General features: G+C 41.6%; 1 protein-coding gene across 4 annotated transcripts in view; it reads left to right on the top strand.

Annotated features, from left to right (window-relative positions):
- The first annotated feature begins 1,406 nt into the window (after positions 1 to 1,406).
- The window catches only part of numb (NUMB endocytic adaptor protein), a 60,483-nt gene continuing 45,059 nt past the window's right edge, over positions 1,407 to 16,830 (top strand). For 2 of the 4 annotated variants that reach the window (XM_049596696.1, XM_049596697.1), the window contains exon 1: positions 1,407 to 1,572. The gene's annotated coding sequence lies outside the window, so the exon portion shown is untranslated. The remainder of the gene's footprint in view (positions 1,573 to 16,830) is intronic. The other 2 variants (XM_049596698.1, XM_049596699.1) reach the window with 1 other exon arrangement.

The raw sequence follows: 16,830 nt of genomic DNA on the forward strand, positions 1-16,830 counted from the left end.
AGGTACTTGTACTATACTTAAGGATCTTATATTTCCAATTTACTTCAGCTGCACCACATTGCAGAGGGAAATATTCTACTTTTGACTCCACTATATTTATTTGACTGTAGACACACATTAATTTGTAGGTTAATATTATTAATACACAATATAAATCAACTAATAAATTATGATGTATTATTTTAGGTAAAGCCTAACCCTGTCCTTGCAGTATATAAAGTAAAAAATGTGAGTATTTCTTTAACCTCTGTAGATAGATAGATCGACAGATAGATAGACAAACTTTATTGTCAGCCTCAGTGGAAATTTGTCTTCGGCTTCTCTCAAACAAAGACACAATACATCATTACAAAGGCATACATGTAACAGGGTCAATTATACAGCAGTAAAATGTGTAACAAAGTCAAATGTACATTTGTAATATTAAGTATTATAATTACACAAAATTTGTTTCATTCGTTATTACCTGACACACTCAGGCCTCGATACTCAGTTTCTGTCCCCCTACGCTCACCTTTGGAGGTACCCCACCTATAAAGAGGTGTCTCTACTCCATGGGACAGGGGCTCGAGTTTATATGCTCGAATTTGATGGAGGATTTTGTTTTTAGCGCTTGTCGTCTGTTGTCAGGAGTAAGCTAAGATCGCCTCCAAAGATATCCACATTCTGGGCCTCTTCATATCAACACCACTGAGACAACACTAGAGTCCACCGGTTACATGAACACACAGTATAAAGAAACAAGATAGTGTGAAAAAGGCAGATAGGACCAATAAGTTATATAAATAGTAAAAGAGACAAATGTTTGGACCCTGAGAGACAAAGGTTTGTGGGTCCTCTGTTTTAGTGTATCCTTGTCTGCGTCAATTTATGATAAAAATATCTTTAAGTTTGTCAAAATAAAAGTTCTCTGCTGCTTTCATAGTTTTATCGGGGCTGGGACAAATTCTCTAAATAGTAAGAGGGGGTCGTGTCCCCTGTGTCCCCCCTGAAATCTACACCTGTGCTTCTCCTGCTACTGCTGGAGACTCAGATACATATTGCATGGGATCATATATATGTGCTTTAAAGTGTGCATGGAGGTGGGACAGAGAGGACAACTTCCATCCTGACATCTTTTTATCACGGGAACACAGTGGCATTTGTCCTAATTCCAAAATAGGACAACCATAAAGGTTTTCAAGCTGGACTCTGTGAGCAGGTCACAGCTTAGTTATTTAAGCTATTTAAAGTATTTGTAGCATCTGATGTTTCCCTCACAGTGAAAAGTCTCCTGGTTTGAACATGCAGTAACAGTCCGGTGTGACACAGGCTGCGCTGCCGTCTATCGATCACCTCCACTCTGCACGCGCCGGCCAATGAGGTCGCGCGGGGGCGGTCCGTTGCTAAGGAGGAAGTTTGGTTGAGTCTCCGAGTAGCAGCCATTCAGCGGCGGTGGCTGAAGCGATTGGACTGCGAGCGTCTCTCCCGACACTTTCTGTGGAATTTGAATTATTTCGGCACTGCACGGTTCGTGGTACACGGGGCGACGGCTTTAACGGGGCATCTTCTGGGTCGCAGCGGTGATCACAGGTAGGTCGGTGTGTTGTAATTAGCCCGCCCGGTGACGCTTGTTAGCCCGCGGAGCTAAGCTGCACTAGCTTGGGATTTTCGGATGCGGCACACGCAGCTACGTTAGCTCCGCGGCTCATAGCGCCCCGTACACACAGTTACACGGCTTTTAGCTTGCTTGCTAACCTGACCTGAAGACAGAAAAGCAAAATATAAGCTGTGAGGGTGTTTACCATATTTTATTTGTGTTAAAAAGGGTCTGCTTCAGCGCTACCGAGCGAGCTAAGAGGTGTTTTAGCTAGCTAACGTTAACTTACCTCAACTTACCTGGTTAACTTTGAGGTGAACGTTACTCAGCAAAATAACAAAACCAACTCGGTGTAAAATTATGGCAAAGCTACCTCATAATTCGTAATATCATTTTCAGAGTCACACTTGTGTTATATCACTGTTGCTAATACAGGCTGGCATTAACAGGGTGTATTCATTTGCAGTTAAGTTTAGTGACTTGGCAAGTTTGTAAAAAATGTGACACAACGCAGTTACAATCGAGACATAAGGTTAAAAAAACCCAGCTGCTCAGACGTTCAGCACTCAGCCATCAGACAGGTTGATTGCCCTCAAGATATAAACTGTGACTCACCCTCTTAACACACTCTGAATTTTTGTGAAGTGTGATAATGTGCCCTAGATTCTCTTATATGGTAATGATATCATAGCTTGAATGGGAGTTTGCTTCTCCACTGCCACAGAGCAGGAGATTTCCATTCTTATCTGCCGCCCTATGATCAGATACACATCAGTGGTTAGATTATCTAACACATGCAGACTTTTACAGAGATAGCCCCCATGATGGATGGTGTTTTATCCATAGCAACACGCCTATTGGACTGAAGCATCCGGCTTATTGGGCAGTAACCACATTTGGATGCCCTCATTAGCCATAATTGTTGAGTCATTACTGTTTTGTTAATGGGGTGGTGATGAGGTTTGTGACTTGAATAGCACATGCTGGATTATTCAGCAGCATAAGGCGTGGAAAACATTGGTGTATTTCACTGTTTTATTTCTATTGTGAAGCTAGAAACAGGCAGTTTAATTTTCTGATTCTACTTGTATGTTATGTAGACTGCAACTAATGATTATGTTTATTGTAGACAACTATGTTCGGCTTGTGCATGTGAGAAAATAGCAGAAAATGCTCAAGATATTGTCCCAGACCCTAAGATTACATGCTTGTACTGCTGGTTTTGTCCTACCAACACTCAAAAACCAAATATATATTCAATTATCTAACATATGTGTAAAAGAAAAGCATGAAATCCATCCATCTCAGAGCCTCAGCCCTGCAAATGTTTTGCTTTTAAAATCACTGAAACGATGACTCAGTTATTACAATAGTTGCAGATTTATTTTTGTTGATCCCCTTATCAAGTAAATCAGCATTTACTTCAGCTCTAAAGTTTCACAGTATCTATAGTAAGGTGGTCCAAAGGGTTTCTAAACATCTGAATATACGCAGGGTTGGTGATTAATGTTTAGGTGGACAAAAAATCTTATAGCATAATCTGCTGATTTGTTCCCAAATTGTTTTGGCTTGTAGGCCTACATGTCAGAAAGTGGATTATTTTTATTATAGACAAATATGTTCGGTTTGTGCATGTGAGAAAATAGCAGAAAATGCTCAAGATATTGTCCCAGACTCTGAGATTACGTGCTCATATAGCATGTTTTATCTTACCAACACTCTAAAACCCAAATATATTTAATTTTCTAGCATATGTATAAAAGAAAAGCATGAAATACACACATCTCAGAGCCTCAGCCCAGCAAATGTTTGGCATTTCTGCTTGTAAATCACTGAAACTTTAACATGGTTATTAAACTAGTTGCAGATTTATTTTTGTTGATCCACTAATCAATTAAATAAGTAGTTACTTCAACTCTAAAGTTGCACGGTATCTATAGTAAGGTGGTCCAAAGGGTTTCTAATCATCTGAATATACCCAGGGTTGGAGATTATTTTTTTGTCCACCTGCCACTGTAGCTGGTGGACTAAATATCTTATAGCGTAATCTGCTGATTTGTTCCTGAATTGTTTGGGCTTGTACATGTCAGAAAATGCTCAAGATATTGTCCCAGTCCCTAAGATTACGTGCTCATTGCTTGTTTTATCTTACCAACACTCAAAAACCCAAATGTATTCAATTTTCTATCATATGTGTAAAAGAAAAGCACAAAATCCACACATTTTAGAGCCTCAGCCCAGCAAATGTTGGCGTTTTTGCTTATAAAATCATTGAAACTCAATTGAATAAGTAGTTACTTCGGCTCTAAAGTTGCACAGTATTTTTTGTGAGATGATCCAAGGGGTTTTTAACCATTTGGATATATGCAGGGCTGTCACTGTAGCTGGTGGATTCCAAAATCTATCAGCCACTCAGTAGATTGCTATTGTTTTTTGGCTAAAGCAAAGCTAGCACTACTTGCATATTTTACCAGCACTTGGCTGGTGGCTGGTGCTAATTTCCAACCCTGTGCGTGTCTGCTGGATGGGAATTTGATGTCTCTCCCATAAGAAGAGATAAAAGTGATTTTTTTTTTCTCTCCCCCAAATTCTGTAAGTAACTCATGGCTTAGCTCATCTCACAGAACGAGGGAGGCGAGATTGGCTATCTGCCACCAAAGCCCACTGTGCAAGTCTGTCAGCTGTTTGAGAGAGGAGGAAAATGCAAGAGCAAGAGTCTCTATCCAAAGCTTTGTGATTCACTCTGTGGGAGAAACCGGCGTTACTCTCCGCAGTTCGTTCTGTTCCCAGAGGAGAGGCCCTTTGTTGGCAGTGAGCTGTACATGTGAATGCTGAGCAGTGATGCAACATGGGTAGATAAAGTTGCTGCGTGATGACGACGCAACCACAGGGCTTCACTTTTGTCCCCCTCATAGCAGCGAGATAGTCTTGGCACTTATGGTGAAAGCAGAGTGAGCGTCGATGTCAGCTTAGCTTTCAGTCCAGCGGTAATTGAATAGATATGAGATGACAAGGATGGGAGATATGCTGCTGTGCCTCTGTTCCTCTTTTACAACATCAAAGGGTCTGGATCAGGACAGTTTGTCTGTGTCCATCTCTTGACTCCTCACCTATCCTATCTATTTGTCATGTTAATCCTTAACGTTTGGCCAGAGGTGGAAGAAGTATTAGGATCCTTTTCTTAAGCAAGAGTAGCAATACCACACTGTAAAAAAATACACCACCACTAAAAGTAAAAGGCTTGCATTCAAAACCTTCCTTAAGTGAAAGTATGCAAGTATTATCAGCAGTAAAATGGTACCTGTCCCTGTTTTACTACTACCAGTATATATGATATTTTTGGATTAAAATTTAGCTGCATTAAAGGGGCAGTTCACCCCAAAATTAAACATAAGTATTTCCTCTTACCTGTAGAAGGAAGCATGCATCTACTGCTAGCTCACCACCGAGCTAGCTAATGTTACAGCTCAGCCGAGGAGGGCACCATTAATGTTAACATCTCGCGCTGTTAGGAGCACGAGCCTTTCGCTCATGATGCACGATTCCCTCTGTGTGTTGACACTTGGTGGGTGTAGTTCGGTTGGTAGAAAATGGTTCCTATGTGAAACTGGTCACAACAAGGTCTGTGGATTAGCTTGAGTGACAGGGTCATGGTATCTGGGAAGATGCATTGCTGTTGAGTTTTTCAAATGTAATTTTGGCACTTTGAGCATCACAAGCAAATGCCATCAAGCCAGTCAGTCCCCATGGAACCTCATGTTAAAATGCACAACTTTACAGCTAAAATAAACATGTTTACAGTAGGGCTGCCACTAACGATTATTTTCATTGTCGACTAATCTGTCGATTATTTCTTCGATTAGTCGACTAATCATTTTATCGAAAAATGTGTTAAAATGTTGAAAAATGTCGGTCTGTCTCGCCCAAACCCCAAAATTACGTCATCTAATGTCTTGTTTCTTACTCACGCCAAAGGGTTTTAGTTCACTGTCACGAGAGAGTGTGTAAAGCTGCTAATATCTGAACGTGAGAAAATGCAGTAAGAGTATTTTGGGATACTTTTATAGTACTTTTCTATGAAAAATGACTCAAACCGATTAGTCGACTACTAAAATAGTCACTGATTATTTTAATAGTCGATTAGTCATCGATTAGTCGACTAATTGTGGCAGCCCTAGTTTACAGCCTGGTAGCTAATTTCAACACTCATGACAACTGTACGGGGGACACATTTTCATATAACTCACCCGTTTACATTTATTAAGGCTTAAAGTTACACATAATTAAGGGCGGGGTGCTTTGATTGACATGCTGTCCTCGGCTTCGCAGTTAAAACCACCCCTTGCTCCTCAGCAGCGCCAGCCTCTCGCCCAAATATGGCCACTTCTAGCTCCAAAAAACTAAGATGGTGACGGCTGTAATGTCAGACTTGATGCTTCAGTACAGGAGTCCAGAAACCAATTAGTGACGTCATGATAGCTCCGGGATTTTAGGGTGAATTGTCCCTTTACATTTAGTAACTATCATTAGTACATGAAGTGGTTATATTGTGCAACATGACAATGAGGTTCAAATGATATATCTGGTAAAGCTGCAGAGTTTTCCTTGTCTTAAAAAATGGCAAATTCATGCCATATTGTAGGGGAGAATCATACTTATTGCATTTTACTGCTGCAGATTTTGCTAATTTTACCTCCTTTATATACTGTTGGGTACTCTAATCTATAGCAATGCATTATATTCTATGACATCATCATATGTTTGTAGCATGGCTGGCCTGTGAGAACCATGCATCTCTTAAAAGTCAGTTTTTACGGTGTCAGAAAAACAGCCCTGTTATCTGCTTTGAGACAATGCGTTTTCCGGCTGATCCAAGAGGGGTTTAAAAGAGTTTATTTAGCTCAAGAAGTGGGGAAATTTTCTCAACCTCTGACGGAACACTTCATCCTTCAGTTTATCAGGAAAAAAATCTAATTTAAAATCACCAAATTTGGACATATATGGTTTCCACTAGACAGAAAGTGTACGAAATGGTAATCTGAAGTGACTGAAGCTGTTAAATACAAGTAGTGGAATGACATATACACTATTTGCCTCTGAGATGTACTGGAGTGGAAGTATAAAAACAGATAAACTAGAAATACTCAAGCTAAATACAAGTATGTCAAATTTGTCAAAAAGTATGAATAAATGTGCTTAGTTACATTCCACCACTGCTTTTGGCTGCAGTGTTGATGCGGGCCATTGAATGTGCTGGCTGATGTTGTCATCCATAACTTACATTTTTTGTCAACATCACAGCTCAACAGAGGTGTGGGCACATTAAGCATATTTGGAGTCATCTAGTAAAACGCTCAGATGTTTGCTTACTCATTTTGCTTAGTGTGGGGGGGTGAGAATAAGGACACGTAAACTCAGGTGCACCGAGATGCCTGAAAATCCAGTTCTCGTCCAAGCTGAGAGTGTTTTCGTTCATTAGGAGTGAGAATGTGGTCCAGATTAGTGTGTTTTTGATGGCGTCAGTGTCGGAGATTAAGACAAAGAATGCAGACAAGTTACAGGAACCAGAGTGGGATTTGTTTTGACACTCTACTCTGCCAAAAACTCTAACCTTTTGGGATAATAAGTCATCAAAACACTGCTCAGAAAAATAGCTGTTTGCAGTCTGGAGGTTTTTCCTTGCAAGCCATAGTGCACATTATGACTCAAGATGAGTTGTTTACAAAAATGTGCCAATATAAACTTATCTGCGATGGCTAAGTGCAGAGACAATAGATGTAAAATTATAGTTATTCCCTTCAGAAGACAAGTGTTCATGTGAGCATCATTAGCATCCAGTTCCATGTGGGAATTAGTACCTTTGTATCATTAGAACGGAGGCACACTGTCTGTACTTGTAAGAGCTCCATGTTCTGAGCTGATTGGGACCGGATCCAGCAGAGACACTCTGAGAAGATTCAACCAGAGGGGAGGTTTTAGAATCAGGATCTCAAATGTGCAGCTGACCCCATTTCAACATAAGTAGCCTAAAATAGGTTCTGTGGCACCGCAGAGTTGGATTGAACTTGTGTGTTTGATGTGTTTGTTGGTAAGCAGTGTCATCCTCTACCTCTGAGGGAGATTCTCGTTGTTGGTCATGACCTTTTCCCATAATGGGATGTCTGTTTCAAAAACTGATTGTACACAAACCCAGACATACACAAGATGTAGACTAAAGAACATCTTTTCTATGTTAAACGTAAGCAAAGTTGAAAACCAGACATGTTAGTTGCATATTTCTGACTGCTCTTAAAGAAGTATTTACCTGCTAAAACATATTAGTAAAACTGGGCTGTTCATGCAGTAGAAGGATGCAAATACTTCTGAAATTGGTGCAACATGACCAGAGAATACAAATAAACGGGCTGTGGCACTTGTTTTTCCACATGTGGTAGAAAACCTGCAACTACTAGAATGCACTGTGCTGCACCAGACCAATAAACACCTCCGCTGATGGATGGCGTAATGCGTGTTGCCTGTCTGAAAACAATAAGGCAGTAGGCAGGGAACAAATGATCTTGTAGTACAGTTAAACAGCGAGCTGAAATATGTTACTGCAAACATTTGAGGCAAGAAATAGGCAACGCAATAACAGAATCCTGGTTCATATTGGATCAGCACTGCTTAGTTTTACCATTTGATCTGAGTTTTGTCTGAGATTGCCTCTTGATTTGCTTCTATACTCATTAGCCCCTTTTCCACCGCAGGAACTTTTATCAGTTACCCAGGATTTTGAAAAACCTTGGCGCGTTTCCACCGAAATTACCTGGGTAAAAAACTTTTCCTCAACCCCAAACTTTCCCTGAAAAAAGTACCTAGTAGGGGGGTAGGACTTTTCAGATTACATATTATCCTTATTGATAAAGGATGGGTACCGAAACCTGGTATTAAATTACCCCGGGCCTTACGGTATCGGTTCTCCTCTGCGCTCTGTGCCAGCGCTGAACAACTCCACACACACACACATCCTCACATACACCGATGCGACACAGTAACCGGTGAACAGCTGAGCGGCCCGATGGAAACAAAGTGAAGATAACTCGAAAATGACGGTGAGTTGACGGCAGCTATACTCATTACTGTAAGTGACATTAACCCTTAGCGAGTAAGAAGCCAATACTTTATCAATACATGTGTTCTGCAAGCATGAACACGTAAATCCAGGAATTCTTTTACCCAGGTAAATAAATTCCTGGTAATAAAAGTTCCTGGAAATCTTTGTGGAAAAGGGGCTATAGTGTCTGTGGTGGTGGGTTGTCCAGCTTCCATTATCACAATACAGGAAACAGTATGGTCCCCACCTCCTGTTTACAAACTCTTGTATTACACAGTGCACTAAAATATGTTTCTGAAGACATTTGACTTGAGATAGAGGCAGTAACAGAATCTTGGTTTGTATTTGCTCAGTTTTACAGTTTGATCGAAGGGCATCTCTGTCAATCCCCTTCTTTTGTGTCCATGGTTGCAGCGGGCTTACAAAAATGAGGACGTATGAGCTGTAGTTTGAGCAACAGCCCAAGAACCGTTGAAAAGCCACTCAATGACGCGCTTACGTCATGTCATGGATTTTCGCTGGCAAATGAGCTGGGCGCTGGCAAGATGGAGCGAAGGGATTTTCCGGTTGAAAATTGGCAAAGTATCCCTTTAATTCCCAGTTTCTATAGTGTGGTGTTAATATGACAACCAACTGCCAAAAATAGATCTCATGTCATTGTTTAGCACACTCTTGTCATCAAACGTGGACTGCAAATGACTGCAAATGACAGTCCTTCAAAAGAAAAACTACTCACACTATTAGACAACAGAAGCCATATCCATAGCTGCAGTATTAACACCCCCCCCCCCACACACACACACACCACACACACACATTACTTAAAAGCACTTTACATTCTTTATCTAAGGTATTTTTTTTTATTGCTGAATCACATAAATACAACCTGTGAGAAATCTTTATGGGGTATACTGGCAAGAGTTCCTATCTCTACAGAAACTGCTGTAGTGTTTTTGAAGTCCTGCTTCTGCTGTCAGTGAAGACTGGCGAAATTGCAGTGTATTTAATATCTCTGTTTTATACAAAGCATGCAGTATTTGTATCTGTAGGCTGTGTCTTAGTTGCAGTATTTGGCTTTGTCAGCACTCATTTTAAGAATGAAAAACAACAGTGGGTGTTGCATGATGTTTTACTGCTTTGAACGCTGTTCTTTGAGTGTCCCCATTTGGGACAATATCTTTAGCTCTTAATTGGGTCCAAGGGGCATTGGGCTTCTCATTTTGCCCTGGCTTTCAACTGTGGAACTGTGGATTAGAGCTGGGAAGGTGGCGGGGGGGGGGAGTGCAAGTGTATGCAAGGAGTTGCCTTTCGGGTTTGCGCTGGTATCACTCCTCCCTGGCTATGGTATGGGGACTCAGGGACTCCTTTTGTTTCCCTGGGCCCCTATACAGAGTGATACCTGAGCCTCCTGTGCTGGAACAGCTCATGCTTTATTCAGCCCTCTGATCTCTGCTTTAATTACGAGTGACCTAGGACGGACTGACCGGTGGTGTATCTCACAGGATGGGAACTTTTTACCACCTAACAGTGCCAGCCACTGTGTTAGTTAGACTCATGAGCCTCTTGGCTGAGATGTGTTTATCACCTCAAGAAGACACTTTAAAATTGACCCACAAATTAACTGAATGAAAACTACAAAATTAGGTCTTTTTACTCTCTTTTATGTTGGTCATTTGCCACTGGCAATGGTTTCAGTTTGGGATTTGAGGATTTTGGCTTGTGGGTAAAAAGTTCCCCCACCCCGTCTTGTTCTCTTGGTCCTTCTCTGTCTGGCTTCTCGTGTCAACCAATATTATGTTTACAACCAATATCTGGCTATACAATTGAGATATTTGTGATCTTTCTAAAGATTTGTCGTGTTATATGATCAAATGTTAGTTACCTGTAAAAACATAGACAAATGTACATGGTTTAACCTGCAGCTGCATTTGTTGTATGACTGAAACCTTTGTCTAATGTGGTAACACAGCATCAGATTTTGATATTTGCTTTGTGCATCTCACTTTTCAGTTCTCCTGTGTGCACTAATGTGAACGTCTCAGTGTGTTGTTGGTGTAATAACTCCGTCTCACATCTAAGTGACGTGTCTGTCTGTGTTTGTCTAATGACTCCCTGTTCATGTCATGGGTGACAGTGACATATTGTGCACAGTTTCCATTTACTTTGCTCAGCAGATAGCCTGTATGTTGCTTCTTCCTGGACTTCCTTAGCCTCACCTACTGTCATCACTCTGGACGTGCATCAACGTTGCCGTGGCACCGGTTCCCTGGTAACCACCACGGCGGTTGCTGGGTGATGCAGCGATATAACATTATGACCCAACAAAATGTTCAGAGTTGGCTCCCGTGTCAAAAACACCAAATGTCCTGTTTGCAAAATGTGAAACTGTTTATGAAAGATTCTGATGCGCATACATTAACAAAAGCACACGCAGCGTGACATCAGAGCGTTTGCACCAAAACATGCAGATAAGTGCACGTTTCGAGCTCATCTTCAGGCAGCGTGCTGTCTAAGCTTGAAACACTCTGTGTCTTTTATGTGATTCAGAATCTTTAATTATTTGCACTTTTGCAAGAAAGCAGCTTGTAATCTTTGTTGTTTCTCCCCGGGTGTGTTTGGAAGCTACCATTTGTCTCACGATGTTTGACATGAATTCTCAATCCCACTAGACATCTCCGCTCTGCTGAACAGGCTGTGTTTAGGAATTCACTGACACCACTTGTGGCTACCATTTTGGATTCAGACAGGTGAAAAGAAGTATAACTACAAAGTAAAGTAGGGTCACTGTCTTATTTTTCACACATGCAACGTTAGTTCGGTGGAATGCATAGAAACGGTTTACATCTCTACATCATTGATGTGCAGTGACATCAAACTGATAAAGATCAAAATTTACCATGGAGCCACACTCTGGGAATTATAATCAAAATTTTGGCTTTTTATAGTTGGTGTCTAGTCATAGTCTGGGGCATGGTAAGGCAGGAGTCAGCCGGTAAATGCTAGGAAACCTTGGTTTTAACACTATGTTGTAATAGACTAGCAAGCTTTAGTGAATTCCATGCACGTTTTGAGACGTTATAACAGCAGTAACGTTACTCAGTGCCATTGGCATTGCATATAGGATGTGCTATAAGGTTATCATGCAGAGATTTGCAACCTTAAGCACTACAGGTCCTTGGAGGCTCACAACTTTTTTTTACTAGTGGCTTAACAATCTGACACTGTTTGGATAAAGTGTTGGAGTATAAATATATACCGTTTGGTTATTTATTGCAACACACTTTGCAGTACAGAGTGTTATCTGGGCACAGATGGAGCAGCAGAACGTCAAGGGCAGTGAAAGTTAAATTTAACCGTTGATTGTGCTAGCTCTATAACTTTGCCTCTGCAGCAGCTGTTCCTCTACCCCCTGTCTGCTCCCACTACACATAGATTGTGATTCTGCATTGCAATTGCATTGTTTTCCCCCTTATGCTAGTGCATTTGAGATGTTTGGCTTGATTTGTTTAACGTTTTAAAAGGTTTTGTTGAGACTCTGTTTTATCTTAATAAGGCATCGAAGGAGACTCCGCAGTGGTATCAAGACCAAAACACAAGTCGTAAAAATATTTAATTGATATCCATCTTTAATCAAAATGGCCTCATAAACAAGCTCCCTCACCACAGTGTTAGATGTCTGGTGTCTCCAGGTCTCACAGCTTAAAGACCAGACACTTCTGCTGACTCTTGGTGTACAGGGAAGCTGTATGCTGGCCCATATGGGTCTAACTTGGACCGGCACTGACTGTTGTGTAACTGCAGTGTGACTGATCCAAAGTCCACTGGCTACTGTGTTTCTGTTAGATAACCGTATGGTATGAGCAAGCTAAGGATTCAGTGATGAGTTATTTTGTTATTGCAGCAGTGACGAAAGAGAAATTGTTGCAGAAGTGTGTGAACTGTTTGGGATCACTGTGTTGTTGACAGTGGAGGGAGGAGCAACACAGCAGCCAACATTGTAGCCTAATCGATGATGAGCGGTCCCTAGCACCAGAAAGACGTCAATTATTAATGAGCTGAATATCGTGTTCTGCCTCAAGTAGAGAGGCAAAGTTTTTGTTTATTAATCATTGCTGCCAACTTGCCTTTGTGTCACATGGCTGACTGTGAGTGAGAGATAAGTGTGAGGGAAAAAATGTGTTGTTAAAGAGGTCACGCAGTTGGGTTTACTTTGTCAGTCCACATTCCTCTCAGATAATGTGAAGTAAATTTGGACAGGTAGTTAAGCCCTGTTTTCCTGGGCAGGAAGGGGTTATCAGAGGAGAGGGGGGCGGCGTGGAGTGTGTTTCCTGTGTGTTGCATCACTGTGCAGCAAGTACTGCCTTGGGCGCTGCAGCTTTTTGTTTACCACAGAATTACAGGGACAGGTGTGTGAGCAGCATGTGTGTGCACATTTGCTCTACGTATGTTGCGTATGTTTCATAGCAGAGAGAGAGAGGGATAGAGTGTGTGAACAATCTGAGACATGTGCAGTAGCAGGTTTACACACTGCCCACCATTGCACCATTCCTCCAGCACCAAGCGGTCTGCGGAGAGGGATGTCTGGCTTGTGAGAGTGCCACTGTGCTGAGTCGACAGGAGGGGAACAATTGCCTCGCTGTGCTGCTTGTCCGTTTGGCCGCCTTCGTGCAGCATTTCAGCGAGGGGCACCGTCGGCTTTTGGCTCTGTGAGCCGTGTTGACCAGGCCTTTGCCTGCTGGTCACTGACCCGTTGTGCCCACAGTGCCTGCAGCTCGTCAGGCCTCTGAGGGCTGCCGATTATCCCACAGTAATTGGCGCCTGGGATCTGGCTGATCAAAGGTGCCCAGCTGACTGTAGAGCCCTGGTAATTTTCCATTCTCTGATGCTCTGCAGTCCTTGCCTATTCATCTGTCTTCCTGCCTGCCTGCCCAGACCCCGTCTTTGGCCAAGGAGGGAAAAGCTTGACGTCTGTTGGCTTTATTATACCTGCTTTTCTCATAAGACATGACAGAGCAGGGCTGTCCTTCCCTTGCCCTTTCAAAGAAAAACCTTACTTGTTTAATTAAGTTAGCTGATGTGGAAATACTGTATGGGTAGAACTCAATATCAGTTTCCTTACAATCAATAGATAATGCTAAGGTCACAAGTTGAAACCCTGGAGCCAGCGTGTGTCCTATAGCCATGTGACTTGGCAAAGCTTCCTTGAGTCAGACACCTACACCTCGGCCATGTGCCATCCTGTTCATCTGAACTCACTGATTAGTTTCTGATCTCTGCCCAAAGGTGTGGTGGTTAGTGACATCATTAGGTTTAGCTCTTAGTGGGAATGAAAACCTGCATACTCATAACCCTCATACCAGCTCAAGCATAATTAAATGATACTGCCTTACACGCTTGCTCATTAAAGGTTACCCAAGCCCTAAAATGTAAAATGATTTCACTGCCTGCCTGAGCTCCATCTTTGGCTGTGGAGAGAAAGAGAGCGTGATTGGCCAGCTCCTTGGCTGTGTGAATGGACATGGTGAAATCACTTCTTGTGTTCATATTACAGCCTTCTACTTTTGGACTCTTTTACAAAAGAGTTGTCCAACATTTTTGGAAAAAGTAGGCGTCTACCATGACTGCTGAATCATTTCTGGCACTGGAATAAAAGCACACCATGGAATAAGTTGCTTGCCATTTAGAGAGAAGTGCTTACATAAACAGTATGTGAGGTTAGAACTGTGGTGTTTTTAAAGTGAAGCTTGATATAATCTCAATCTGACTGACGAGTTCTATGGTTTGGTATCGGTGCTCAATACTTTTAAGGTTTTATTGCAGAGTAGTATCGTAACTTCTCCAGTCGAACAATACCTGCATTTAATCCTTCTTGTACCTAAAGAATATGATTGTTTGTATGGTTTTGCTCACAGGTGTTCAGATACTGACAGCAGTATCAGAAATGCTTCCAATACTGCCTAAAATGCTGGATCGGGTTTCAGTGATTATCCGAGTCCACTGGTTTCTGGTTGTGCAGTCGTATAATTTATGTGTAGTTTATAAATTAACTTTTGAGTAGTTTCACACCTGGATAAATTCCTCTCATTCACTCTAACATGCCAGCCTAAACAGCAAACTACTGTTTAAGCACAGTGAAGAAGAATTGATTTTTGGTTAATAGTGTAATGTTAGCTTTCAGCAAAATGTCCAACATTTGGTGATTCCTATGGCATTTATTCTCTGTATGTATTTGTTCATGATTTACAAAGGGTTTAACCATGAACCATGAACATATTACAATGACAGCAATCATTTCACATCCATACATTGTTCATAGTATACAGCTGTTCAATTTGTTTTTTATTTTTAAAAGCAATAATAGTGGGTCAGAATTTGGTATCGGCCGATTCGTAAGATCAGGAATGTAAACTGGTATATGGAAGGAAAAGATGATATCTGAACATCTCTAGTTTTGCTTGCAGCCAGTCACCGCAATCGTACTTTGATTTAATGTGACGTGTGGCCCACTACCGCAGCAGTTGGCAGTTCAACATGTCAAGTAGGGTTGTGATGGTATGAGATTTTCATGGTACAATAACTGTCTCAGAAAACATTGCAGTTTCACGATATCATGGTATTATAGAATTATTGTTGTAAGTTATTGTTGGTTGAACGAACGTTTTATTACTGTAATTGACACCATTTTCTTACTGGAAGTACGTGTAAAAAGTCTCCCCTTTTGAAATTAACTCAAATAAAGCACATGTACACAGTATGATAACCTTCAACTTTTATATCACGGTGTATGTTAAGACTGGTATATCGTTGCATCAGTGTCAAGATGCCACCAAAATGTTTGAAAGTATGGCTATAATACACACCTGTGGCATCTGGAGGCATTTTACACAACTGAATGTTACCGTTCACACAATAGGTATTGAATGAAGTGGGGGAAAAAGGTATAAAATAAATTACTCTATTGGTATTGGTATCACGTTAAGGGTACTGGTATTGTAACTTTATAAATAATACCCAGTATCTATGGGTTAACAGTCCAGCCTCACACCTTCAATAGTGTTTTCTGGGCTAGTTTTACACACCAGAAAAGCATTTATAGGAGAGTATAGACTCTTGTATACCTTTTGGAATGTCCCCTGAACTCCTAGAGGCAGTGCTGTGTTCACTAATCTAATTTAACCACACGGCTAACACAATTCCAGCCATTAAGACTTCCCATAGGTTTAAAGTAGCAGTGGAAGTCGTGTTCCACCCCTGCCTGAGCCGCACTACAAATCTGCTGGGTACAATAAATAGCCAGGTAGCACTCACTTAATCCACTGTGTGACTTGGTATTCTGCAGTCATCCTCGGATAGACAAATGGCCCAACTAGGATACGAAGAGCGGCGCTCAGGTACGTGGAAAGAATTCCTGAAATGAGTGAGCGGTGGCTCAGCAGCTGCAGCTGAATACTATAGGTCTATTTACATTCATGCTCAAAAGACCAGTTTGGCTGGATGATTCCTGACATCAGTACAGCCCAATTTGCATCATGTGGACTCCAATTACTGTTTGAGTCAGTTTCCTTTTTCCCCTTTGAAGAGAATGTGGTTAAAGACGTCTGTTTTTATTCTTACTTATTTGTAATTCAGCATGTTTTAAGATCAGTTCACCTGACCTGAAGTGTGTGTGTAGTGATAGTGTGTTTCTGTGTCTGTTGGCCTGGTCAGAGGGGCTGCGTAGAGATTGCATGTCTGTTCACTCAGCAGGAAGTTCCTTTTCCACTCCATCCTCTCATCACTCCTGCTGCTGGACAAACACAGCTACTGACACACACACAAGCACACGCACACACGCAGTAAATGCTGCTAACCAATGGGCACAGTGTTGCCATTTACCAATAGTGTTGTTGGGATGAAAAGCTGTATTATTGACAACACACTGACTCAGCAGCTGGAACCATGCAGTGTGTCGTATTGATTCTTCTGAGTATTTTTCCATGTAATCTGTTTTCTGTCTCTCTGCGTCCTCTTCGCTCATCTCCGTCTCTTATTCCCTTTCAGTATTTCATTCACTCTTTAAAATCCTTTTCACACTGTCACCTCTTTGTATGTCTTTGTCTCAGCTCCGTCTGCCTTTAACTCTCTCTGTCACTTGTGTGTGCGCGTTGTCCTCGCAGTC

Source organism: Epinephelus fuscoguttatus, linkage group LG14 (genome assembly GCF_011397635.1).
Source record: "Epinephelus fuscoguttatus linkage group LG14, E.fuscoguttatus.final_Chr_v1".
Classification (NCBI taxonomy): Eukaryota; Metazoa; Chordata; class Actinopteri; order Perciformes; family Serranidae; genus Epinephelus; species Epinephelus fuscoguttatus.